The sequence below is a fragment of the Macrosteles quadrilineatus genome, unplaced genomic scaffold (genome assembly GCF_028750875.1).
Source record: "Macrosteles quadrilineatus isolate MER2022 unplaced genomic scaffold, UCM_ALF_1.0 Scaffold_3__2_contigs__length_128488019, whole genome shotgun sequence".
Classification (NCBI taxonomy): Eukaryota; Metazoa; Arthropoda; class Insecta; order Hemiptera; family Cicadellidae; genus Macrosteles; species Macrosteles quadrilineatus.
Window position 1 is genome coordinate 52,720,265 of NW_026542596.1, and position 13,013 is coordinate 52,733,277.

Here is a 13,013-nt window from a genome sequence, read left to right on the forward strand (position 1 = left end):
CTAGTGTCGATGAAACTTTGTTTCCATTATTTTAGGGTTAATTTCTTGATTTGTGCTTTACTGTTTGGTTATATAACTATAGGACGAGTTATTGTTTATGATTAATCGTATTATTTGGTTAAACGAGGTTTTAATTGGCTGTAATAACGGGAAACAAATTGTAAACAAAACACGACCTCTACATAAACCGTACATGAACTAACAATAAAATTGTATTCAGCTGTTCCATAAGGATGAGAAATCTACTAAGGGAGTATGTTTTATCTATGGTGAAACCTTTCAATTCTAAGAACTGAAATGAAATGGCTACTTTAAAAAACTGTCGTATTTAAAACGGTAGTAGGTAAAAACATTTTGGTGAATGTTCCATATAGGTAATACCATAGAATAACCAACACAAGTAGACTTCTCATCCCATTGTAAATTTTGAAGCACGTTTTTCGTGTCTAGTTCATTTACGTGACACAAAGGCGCTAGTGTCGATGAAACTTTGTTTCCATTATTTTAGAGTTAATTTCTTGATTTGTGCTTTACTGTTTGGTTATATAACTAGGGGACAAGTTATTGTTTATGATTAGATCGTATTATTTGGTTAAACGAGGTTTTAAATGGCTGTAATAACGTGAAACAAATTGTAAACAAAACACGACCTCTACATAAACCGTACAGAACTAACAATAAAATTGTCTTCAGCTGTTCCATAAGGATGAGAAATCTACTAGGGGAGTATGTTTTATCCATGGTAATACGCTATTAATTAGCGAAAAAATCTCTCATGGCAAAAATAATACGATCCTGATGAAATTTGTACAAACGTGTCGTGTAAACCTACAACGAATGAGTCCGCGAACCAACACAATTGGAATACGCGAAAATGAGTTTATGAGGGTAATAAGAATAAGGTAAAGATTTTTAAATGGGCATAATGAGTGAATTTCCAAACAAAATTTAAAATGTTAACCAATTGTAAATAGCTTATGTATGGCATGCAGAAGGAATTTTGTATATATTTTATGTATTTCTGCAATTGACGTAACCAATATGCATAACTTATGTAAATCTGGTTAAATAAATCACTTATGACTTTAGAGTAAAATACCCCCGCCGCAGCAAACCTGCATAATAAGCGAATTTCCATTTGCCTAACTGGATTTACACTAAAATGTCTCCTTTAAAATATCACGTAAACTATCGCACGTAACTCGTCCAAAATGTGTGTACCGGACTCGTATGGTAATCCCGTACTCGACTTCGTCTCGCACGGGAACGACCACACTCGTCCGGTAAACCAAGGCCCCACTAGAAAAAAAACCCACTATAAAAAAACAGGCCATGCTGCAGCACGGGCAGCGCAACACTACGTCACAGTGGTGGATAGTTGTACTAAACTCTTACCATTAAAATCTTACAAACAGCCAGCTTGTTTATTTACCTAAAACACATGGGAATGGCAATGGCAATGAATTTATCAATGAAATCTATCCACTAGTGTGACGTCATGGATCCTGCAGCATGGCCTGGGTAAACACACTTATTTTCAGGACTAGTAACGTAATATACTATTACCGTGTACTTAGTCAGCTGTTGAAATAAACAGCTAATTTCAGCGGCCTATTTTATTTTCAGAAAAAAAAATAGAATTTATGTTCTGTCCTAAATAAATTGTGCCGCACGAAAATCCCGTACTCGGCTACGCCCTCGATAAAACACCTTACCGCTTACCGGGCTAGTAACGTAATACAGTAGGCATATACTATTATTTTCTTTATACCTACTGCATTTAGATAAGGTGTTTAAGTTTCTTAAGCAGCCATTCACAGTTTACAGGTGGTTCTGATGTGTGTTTCTAAATACTGCAACAACTCTATGATTTATTTTAAATACCCCCCGCAGCAAACCTGCAGAATAAACGAATTTCCATTTGCTTGATTGGATTTACATTATCTCCTTAAAATATCAAAAAATTATTCCCTATTTCAATATTGCATTAGTTTAACAAGTACTTAGGTATGTTGTAACAGGGAGGGTTTTAAAGGGTTTTTTTGTAATATTATTACATATAGGTAGTTTAGTATGAAATAAATGCATTTTCAAATTTTGATCAAAAGATGTTCATAAACAAGCTAACTACAACAGTTTACTTATTCTCCATAAGAATAACATAGGTTGTTCAAAGGTTTATTGCGGACATTTTCCATCACGAATGTAAAAAACAATACACAACGTTTCATAGGGATTTTAGGGATTTTAATAACAATAACATAGGGATTTTAAATTTAAAACTGTTTGAGTTTTCTCCGTAACCATTAGGCAACTGTTTGAGTTTTCTCCGTAACCATTAGGCGCATAATAATGCTTCAATATACTAAATAATTTGTTTTTAAGCTCTACAAAATAGTTTAGAAAGAAATTATTGCAAAATTTTATGACGTCATTGCTTTTAATGGATCGCCATATTGGCAATGGAAAGGTTAACAAAAGAATCAAAGCATCTGCAGAGGCAAATTAACGCAGTTTTTTTTTCATTTCCTCATTTCCGGTGTAAGTTGCTGATACAAATGTACTACAACTCATTTAATATTTCAAAGTGTAACAATGAACAACGTAAAATTGTTATTTGGGTTAATCTTTTTTAACACTAAGCTAGCAAGTTAAATGAAAAAAAAACTATGTACTATATCATTATAATTTCAAATATATGTATGATTGAAAAAACTTGGATGGATACCATAATCATCCTCTGTCAAAGTTTGGCCTAGGTAGCACGTTTTAACTACCTTCTTACACGAAAAAAAAACAGTCAATAAATCATAATACAAGTGCGACAAATGTCAAATTATTTTAAGCCTTCAAACGGCAGAACACATATTATATACACAAGATAGTTGAGATAGCATTGACAAATTTGAAGGAGAAGGAGACTGCAAGCGCCGTGAATAGAAGTCGTTCGGAGTTTAAAAAAGAACGACTCTCATTATACTCAACCGATCTGTTCAGCAAGAACTGTTCACCTTCAATTTGAATCTCCCGCTCTTTGTCGATCTGTTTTGCTTGTCGACATTTTGCGTGTCGATAAAGTGGGAAAATTTACACAACCGTCCCACATAACAGACATCCCACATAACCGACATCCCAAAATTTCTACGGTTGTCGATATTATGGAACCCACCCTCATTTTCGACGTCGGTTATTTGGGATGTCGGTTAAGTGGGAATATTCCAGTGTCGACAAACTGGGAATAATTCAGTTTCGATCAATTTCTACGGTTGTCGATATTATGGAACCCACCCTTTAGAGCCATTCGTCCCATTCCCATAAGATAACACGGCAGACAGGGGACACCAGCTTAAAATGTAAATATATGTACATAAATCAATTAAAAGATTGAAAATAAAACTATAGAATTGAAAAACAAAACCATTATAAATTGAAAACGATTTCTGTACATTTAAATCGGTGTCAATATATTCATAGCCAAGTAACCAAGCTTTCCAATACCATTAGCAGCCTCGAAAGAAAACAGCTGTTACAAAACTACTTGTGACGTTGCCGGAGTTAAAGGTGCCGTGGTTGACTATGCATGCATACCGCCACCTTTGGTCGTAAACTGGTAGAATTGGCAACGTTTCAAGTAATGCTGTTTAGCGCCAGACGTCCCATAAGATATAAAGAATAAAGATCAATATTTTCATAGTCCATTAACCAAGCTTTTGTGTTCTTAAAAAATACACAAATACCATTAACTGTCTGACCAAAGGCCCCACTAGAAAAAAACAGGCCGTGCTGCAGGATCCATGACGTTACACTAGTGGATAGATTTCATTGATAAATTCATTTCCAAAGAAAACAGCTATTATAATACATCACTAGCAACTTTGCCACTTCGAAGGCCGCGGCCTGGAGTTAAAGTTGGCCGTGGTATTGTTGATTTATTATTGTCTCTAAATCTAAATATATCTTTCATTTCCATTATGTTGAATTGTCAATTAGGCATGTATTTTCCCAGTGGGTAAATAAATTGTACAGGCACCAAGCTATTTTGAATCATTGGGGACGGCAGTACGGTACTTTGTAATTTTTTTATCAGCCACCTTATCTTGATCGGGAATGAAAACAAAACTAAATAATACATTTCACTCTATTCTGGTTTCATACTAAATTCATATCCAGGTTGATTAAACTATGCTACATTCTGTCGGGCAATTTAATCTTGCTTTATATTATTAAAGTGATACAATCAAATTTAATGTAAATGGTTATAGTACCACCATAGATAAAACATACTCCGTACCATAACCAAATAAAATAGGCATATGGCACATCAAAATGAAGCTCAGAGCATGTAGATTTGCTGAAAAATATTGGTATAAACGAATTCTCTTAAAGGCGGTCACACACTATCGATCTTTTCCTCGATCAATACCCCGAACCAAGCAGGGGAAAGGGAGGTAAATATCAGCAAAATTTCAATCCGAACATATCCCCAAACAAGATTATCCCAACAAGACCAGACGAGTTCTACCGAGCGCGGCAAAAGTGAGTTTAGAGAGAGATTGAGAGCGTGTGTGAGTGTGAGTGCGGAGGCAGTAATAATAAAACAGTAATAAGAAATCAAATACAATGTTACAGAATTATAATTTTAATTGCCTTTAATAATAATAATGATTATTTTAATTTTGGAAGACTTTAAGTATAACATCAATTACTTAATTCAAGCTTAACATTATTGATGTCATTGATTTTACGGTTTCAACTAACTTGTAAAATACATTTTCAACCTTGACCAAACAAACCACAAAATTACTACATAAATGTCCATAATACATAACGGCAAAATATTACCCAACATTTATTTATTTTACCAGTTAACGAGTAAAACTGCCACATTAAATTAGAACTATCAACGGTAGCGCAGGCGGCCGCTTGGTACGGCGCTCATGTATATTTGTAGTCCTGGCTCGCGACGGCGTACGGGACAAGAATCAAGAATATACTGTGACACACTACCGTACATCATTCTGTACATCGGACCGATCTTTTCTTTGTTATTTCACAAAAAAAAAACCTCCAGAGTGCTCATCTCCTTGCTCGGCCTGATGTCTGGTATGCCGTCTGGATCGGTGTAAGGACCCCTGACACACTATCGAACATCCCTTTGGCCTCCCTTCTCCCTGCTCGGTTTGGGGTTTTGATCTGGGAAAAGATCGATTGTGTGTCACCGTCTTAAGGCTCTGCCCCTATTCGTATTTATATTATTAAAGTGATACAATCAAATTTTATATAAACGGTTCATGTCATCTATAAGTATAAAAGAGGATGTTTGTATATATATTTGTTTGTTTGGCAGTGATAAACTCAGTCACCGCTGAACCGATTGCCACGAAACTTGGTACATACGTGTAGAATGTCATGGAATAAGTTTATACACCATCAATTTCGTGATCCGTCCAATCGGCTCCGCCCCAGTGTTACACCTCTGTTACGGTACGATCACAGCGAAATCAGAAAGATCTTCCAAGATCACAGCAACATCCACGATCACCCACTGCAGTTGTGATTTTTTACTTTGCACTTAACACAACTGTCCTTGAAGCGCCGTCAATGAGTGGAAACCTTTGTAAGCTACGGTATTGGTGACGATGATTAAAAAATGTAAGTTTCCTTGCACTAATACAACACTGATTCACGGTATTTTCCCCGGACTCAAGAAACTCAAGAACAATAGTTGCACTTGCGATTAATTAAACCGGTTAAGTAAGGCACAACGTTCTTAATCTCACTTGGTTTGGATGTGCTAACAAAACTTGATCGGAAATGGTTGCGGTATTTGTAAACAACTTTTAATGTAAACATATCGGTGACAGCTAGAAGTGAGAACTAATCCAAACAGCTGATCGTTATTTCATAAAATGTAATAGTAAACATTGGGAGAAGATTTGACAAAAATCGATCAAAAATGAGTTTTTGGTGATTTGTTATTTTGTTTTCAAAGAAGCGAGGCCATGTTTTTATAGCCAAAGACACTCTCACCAATCCAGTAAATACGGGAAAATGATTAGAACCTTGATCGGTACTCTAGATTTCTGGGAGTAGGCCGCGTAAAATGACATTTTGGCGTTACAGACGGAGTCACAGAATGGACAGACAGACATACAGACAGAAATTGAGATAAGGCTCGTTTCGGCTTTCTTAGGCTATGAAACGTAAAAATAACCAAAAACTGCATGATTCTAAGCAATGTACAGACAAAACTGTAATTTTTTTTATATAGATTGTAACTTAAATGACCATTTAATGCTTCACACCATAGACTACCCAACTACCAAAAACCAGCCTTAAATCTGTGCTTGTATGAAAATCAGTGATTAACAACTCGTAACTTATAACTATAAACTTATTGAAAAACTTAAGTATAGTAAGAAAAGAACCCTCCTATAATGTCCTGGCTTTCTTATACCAGACAGAAAGTACCGCTATTTATATTGGATTTTAGTTGCGGTGTCGTAGTGAAGTAACGTCAACGTCAGAAAAGAAAACAGAAACAGGACAGGACTAAGTTGCCTGAATGCCTGCTTGCTTGCTTGCTTGCTTGCTTGCTTGTCATAGATCATGTGTAAACGAAGGGAGTGATGCCGTGGACACGTAAATAATTCTTTTGGGGATTTAAATTTTCTGTGTTGAGTGAATGAGTTTTGTGTTATGAAGAACTATTATACCTATCATTGTTGGATGTAAGTAGTTTTTCACTTCATTAAATTGTGTAGTCTGTATTTTAAACTGTCTCGTAGCCTGTGGAATTTACACGTTTAAAACGAAATACCTAGACCTAGGCCTACCACTCTCTGACGTTGTTATGTATGCTTTTAACTGACTTGAGTTTTTCAAACAAGTTTTTACTGATTTTATTTGTTATTATTTTATAGTAGTTTTAAACGCCAAATGGACTGGTAGACTTTAAATGCCTGTGAGATAATTTTAAGGGCCTAATAAACTTATTAAGTTAGTCTGTAGGCTAATTGGGCATAGGCCTAGGTATAATACCCAGAAGGCTTAATAATCAAAGGTCAAACTTAAATTAAGTTTTAATTTAATATATGAATTGAATTTATCAAACAAATCTTCTTGTGTCAACACAAAAGGACCCAATAGTAAAAAAAAGCTTGTTAGCCTTTTTGTCATCAACAATGGTAAGTACTAAGACTTCCACGATATATCATCGGATGATTAACGATAATATAGGCTTTTGAAATATATTGATTTTATCTTTGACAATATCATAGGTACCGGTGCCTAGTGATTTTAACTGTACCATTTTATGATAACTTACCTAAATAATAACAACAACAATAACATTGACAAATCTTTTTATTCATTTTATCACTTGATTACACTTAAATATTTAATAGGCCTAGTAAAAATGGAAGAAATGGTGAATTCTTAGATATTTAGGCCTATATGCGTGCCATGTCAACATAATTTAAAATTGTTTGTAGTTTTAGCGAATTTCCCACTATAAAGAATAAGAAAACCGTAGTAGCCTACTCATGGTAAGACCTGGACCCGGGACCGATTTATTTTTTCGTTTTGAGGTCCCTAGAGGCCAAAAACACTGTTTGTTCAAATTCACATAGGCTACCGTACATTTATATATAGGTATATATGTTCGTTAGCATGATAACTCGAGCAAAAATGATCCGTTTTTGATGAAATTTGGTACAAATGTGTAAACCTACATTTATTCAAACGAGTATGGGAACGGGGGTTTAGGGGGGGTTTTATGGGGTAAAAATAGGGTTTTCCCATTATTGACCCTAAAAACACAAAATTTTACAATTTATTTCCAAACCATTTTGTAGAGCTTAAAAAAACAAATAATTTAGTATATTTAAGTGTTATTGTGCGCCTAATGGTTGCTGAGAAAATTCCAAAAAATTGTAAATTTAAAATCTCCATGTTATTCTTATGGAGAATAAGTCAACTGTTGTAGTTTACTTGTTTATGAACATATTTTGATCGCATTTGGAAAATACATTCATTTCTTACTAAACTATTAACATAAAAAAAACCACCTTTTTACCCTCCCTGTTGCAGCAAACCTAAGTACTCGTTAGGCCTAAACTAATTCTATTTAAATCTATACTCTATACTATTATATAAAAATCTAATGGTGTCTGTCTGTATGTGTATTACTAATAGGTGTGAAAAATACTGAAACAACATAGCTTAAATTTTACAAAAATATAGTTACCATACCAAGGACCATTATAGGACTATTCACACTTCAATACTGACCGTGGGCTTTGCCCCTTTGGCTTCAAAAGTTCTGAGGTGAGGATTTTAAAAGTAAATATTGATTGGTCACCATGGCAGCAATGAGAATACTCACAATGTTTACATTTGCTTTGACATTTCAAAATAAACAAGAACTGCCAAATTGCATATTTTACAATTTAAGACAGCTGATCTAATGAAATGAAATATAATATTTCAAACAATTATGTGGTTGGTGTATAATAAAAAAAAAATTCAATGTCAATGATTATAGAAATAAATAAACAGTATCAGTATTCTGACACATACTTTCTCCCATAAGTTTGTCAACAACCTTTATCATGTGTAAGCGGTGAGAGTAAATATACGGAAATGGGATTTGTACAATTTTGTTCAGAATTTAAAGGACAATAAAATACAAAATTTTTATCAAAATTGTTCGGGCCATTTTTGGGAAAATCTGATTTTCCGTTATTTTATGGGGTTTTTTATGGGAAAATAACATAATTTACAATAACTTTTGAACCATAATTTTTACAGAAATGGGATTTGTACCATTTTGTTCAGAATTTAAAGGGCTACAACATACTAAATTTTTATCAAAATCGTTCGGGCCATTTTCGAGAAAATCTGATTTTTTTATCTGGTTATGGGAAAATCCCCATTAAAAATCAGAATTTCAAAAAAATAAAAAAAAGCATGGAGATACCATGGATTAGAACCAACATACCAAATTTCATCGAAATCGGACCACAGGTGTAGTCCCTAGCTCTGTACACATCCAGACACAACAATATTTCTAAAATTTATAACAGCTGAGTTAGTTTTGATAATGATTTATTGTGAGTGAAGAAACTGAAGATGGAAGGATTTGTGATTTAATACGAAGAAGAGTGAAATTAAATCATGTTCATTTAAATTTAATTTTAGCGTTTTTGCAACTTCAAAGTTGAAATTTAAAACGTGAAAAATAAAGAAAAAAGGTATGTAACTAAGGGAGATTAAGGTAAATCATGTATGTGAAAGTTGTATTCAAAGATTTGGTCAGTTTTTTCTCATATCAGCCTACACAAGATTTAAAATTATTCAAAACCAAAATGGTGGTATCCACTAATTACCAGATATAAAAGTTATAACTTAAGCGTTTCTAAGGCCATGAAAGTTTAATTTTGTTTCTAAAAGCGTTGGTGGATGTGTAACTATTATACGCAACAGATGTAAAGATTAAAATGTTTCTATTTTGTGTCCTCTTCCCGTTGCAAAGCACGAGTACAACAGCTAGTAGGGAATAAATATGATATAGGCGGGAAGGATATAGGAGGAATTTTAATGTGAAATCCTATCAGGCTAATGGAAATTCGCTTAGTCTGCAGGTTTGCTGCGGCGGGGGTATTTTAGTTTATTGCCTACCTACACGTATTTCTTAAAATTGTTATCAATAATGTAGGCTTATGTTTTGATTATGGGTTTTAGTTAATTTTCATATGGTAAAATGTTTTGTTTTTTTTGTCTACACTTTAGTTTACTTCCTACACTCATTTGAATGAGTATATCGTTCATAATATCAGTGTAACTTATATTAAGTTAGTTATAATATCAATCAATGTTTAAGTTATAAGTTAAGTTATTTTATAATAGGCCGATGCCTATAAGTTATTCAATCAAAAACAAAGTTTTTGATGAACGTTACCGTAACAAAACAAACAATAACTTAACCAAAACTTGATATGACTACTGCATAGGGTTAGAAAATGTATAGCCTAACTTAGTTTCTTCCAGTTTTAGGCTAAGTAGTCGTACAAATTGAGGATAAAACCAAGGATAAAAAAAACAACTTAAACTTATTAATTTTGTTGTTGTTTTTTTATTTATTTCATTTGGTAAAATTAATTCGATGCAATATTAATATCGAGCTGAATCATAATCGATATAGGCTATATTGTTATTTAATCCGATAATATATTGCAGGTTTGTTACAGAACTGTACCAAATAGCCTAAACTTAATAGAATGTTTAGCGGGACACTATGAGAGACTCATTAGGGACAACGCATTTCATTGTCTATTATTGTTATCAATTTCGTTTTTATTATTGTTAAATCTAGTCATAAGCACAGATATTCACTAAGTTGAAGCTGTCAAACTACTGATTATCTTTGTAAATTGGTGTATTGCCGTTGGTAAATAAATAAATAAAATAAATTAGGCCTGTCTATTACCTTCTTTGCTTGAAACCAGTTTGCACTGGATAAACTGTGTCCAACAATTTATCCTACTAATATTATAAGTGAGAAAGTTTGGATCTATGGATAGATGTTTGTGACAAGTAAACGCGAAATAGGCCTAGGCCTATGTACAATATTTACACAACTTCCTAGTTGGAGTTATCACTGTCCAACAAATGGTGAAATCATTCTAGAAAAATGCACTCAAACTATAGTAGAGCTTTTCTCTTATGAGAAAAGCCCCCCGCCCCTACAAGGTCCGACATGTCGGCAGACTTGCCCGGTCTGCAATCCGTCTGTCAAGTCTGGCTGTTACTGCACACGATCCGACCAGTGTTCCGACTGCCATTTCGTCTGCAGAATCTCCGTGTGGCTTCTCGGTATTATTCGGTCAGCATTGATGGGCCTTCACACTTCAGTTTGGGTCGGATATGCTTTTATCTTGAAGATGACAGCTCTCCTCGCAAAAAACTAAATGTATGGAGTTGAAACTTATTTCTTTGCATATTCCTGGTCTTTTATGAAGCAGCTTGAAATACCAGTGTATACGTCATCAGGGCCAGCTACGTACACTGCTCTTCGAATTTTCAACTTTTTAAAATTCTTGTCGGTAACATGACCTAAAGTTATCGATCTTCTTCTGTACAAATTTGATTGTAGCTTCTGGTTCAATTACATGAAGTTTTTCCAGCACTTAAACTCACTTTCCTCAAGTGTTTGTTGCTGTATTGTATGTCCTAAAAGTACGCCATAGGCCTAGTCCTGCACAATACAATAAAGTCCCCCCTAAACCCTTTGTTGTTACTGCACATTTGTAATCTTCTTTACTCTTAACGTCCACAAAACAACCTGAATCAACTGCCAGTACGCAGACCAAGTCTGTTGAGCCCATACACAGTCCGACACAGTCAGTTGTGTCGGCCAAGCCCGTCTGGCATTCTCAACAGACCGTGGACTTGTCCGATTGTCTGCAGACACACGGTCCGACATGGTCTGGTTTGGATTAGTCGGCAGACATGTGTATCATGTAACTTATCGATGTATAGATGTGTATCATGTATGTAAACAGCATCTTAGAAATTAGTTCATACCCTATTCTTTTTTCAATCTAAGGGTAGGCCTATCTCCCTTATTTGTGAACCATGTTTCCTGGGCTAAATTTGGTATTGTTAAAATTGTCTACATAAAACCACCACAGTAGTTTTGTTTACCTAGGCCTACGTAGTTTTTATGTTATTTCAGTTTAAACATTTTTATTAACCTCCTTATGAAAACACACACAATCAAAAAATGTTTTCTCAAAAATACAAGGTCTTTGGGTTAGGCCTATTCATCTGTAAATAACTTCTTGATCAGCATTGTACGTGTTATTAAATTTACGGAAAGTAAATATTCATCTGTGCACCAAATGTAAATTCACTAAAAAAAACCGCTAGGCCTACGCCTATTAAATAAAAAATAGTTTGGAAAAAAATGGTGGCTATATGGGTAAATTTTTGTTTTTTGAAATTATTTAGGCTACGTAGTATTTTTTCAAACTGTTGTCATTTGGTGGCAGCTAAAGGAATTTCTCTTACCCGTCATTTAGTTAGCCGCCAAAGTCCTGCACCTACAGGTGACAGTTAACTCATTAGAGGTTTTAGAATAGGTACGGTAGCTTAGAATCAAGACATCAAACAACCAAAACCAACAAAGTGAGCTGACAAATTCATTGCAAAAACGCGTCTAGTTCAAATATCGGTGGGACACACGGGAGGGACTAAGGCTAACATATCTTGTAGTGTCAGCGTTCGCCGCTAGCACCGCTAAGTTGAAAAAATTCAATTTATTTTTTAAATTTTTAGTTATAAAATTAACTTTTTAATTATGAAATAGGTAATTTTTTATAAATTATAAAATAAATTTTTAATTTTTAAAATTATAAACTGTTATAACATAACCTAACCAACTAGACTTGCTGATAATATAAAAACTATATAAAATAATAATTAATGATAACTTATAATTTTTAATTATAAAATTAATTTTAAAATTTAGTATTATAAAATTAAACTGTCATAACCTAACCTAACCAACCAAACTTGCTGATACTATAAAAAAGATATAAGATAAATCTATTAAAGGTTCAATATTAAAAAAAAGTTCTGTTCATAAATAAAATTATAAATGCATCAAATTCTAAAAAAAGATGTACAGTTAAGAAGTATTCACATTCTTAGCAAAAGTCTTTGACAAAAAGTTAATATCTCCGGCTGGTTTAGAACCTGGGACCTCCTGAACACCAATCCGAAACGATACCACCACGAACGCCGCTGTAATCACATCGTCTCGTTACGGTAATCGTGTTGCCTCAAGAGAAGACATTAGCCACTAGAGATATGACGTCACTACACCTTTAGCCTTAGTCCCTCCCGTGTGCCAATTCCGTTCAAATATCCCCGCCGCAGCAAACCTGCAGGCTAAGCAAATTTCTATTTACCTGGCTGGATTTGTACTAAACTATTCCCCTTAAAATTGT

At 34.2% G+C, this 13,013-nt stretch overlaps 1 protein-coding gene across 4 annotated transcripts in view; it reads left to right on the top strand.

The window, feature by feature from the left end:
- The first annotated feature begins 6,588 nt into the window (after positions 1–6,588).
- The window catches only part of LOC128988698 (polypeptide N-acetylgalactosaminyltransferase 5), a 40,970-nt gene continuing 34,545 nt past the window's right edge, over positions 6,589–13,013 (top strand). For all 4 annotated transcript variants that reach the window (XR_008490413.1, XM_054410247.1, XM_054410250.1 and 1 more), the window contains exon 1: positions 6,589–6,731. The gene's annotated coding sequence lies outside the window, so the exon portion shown is untranslated. The remainder of the gene's footprint in view (positions 6,732–13,013) is intronic.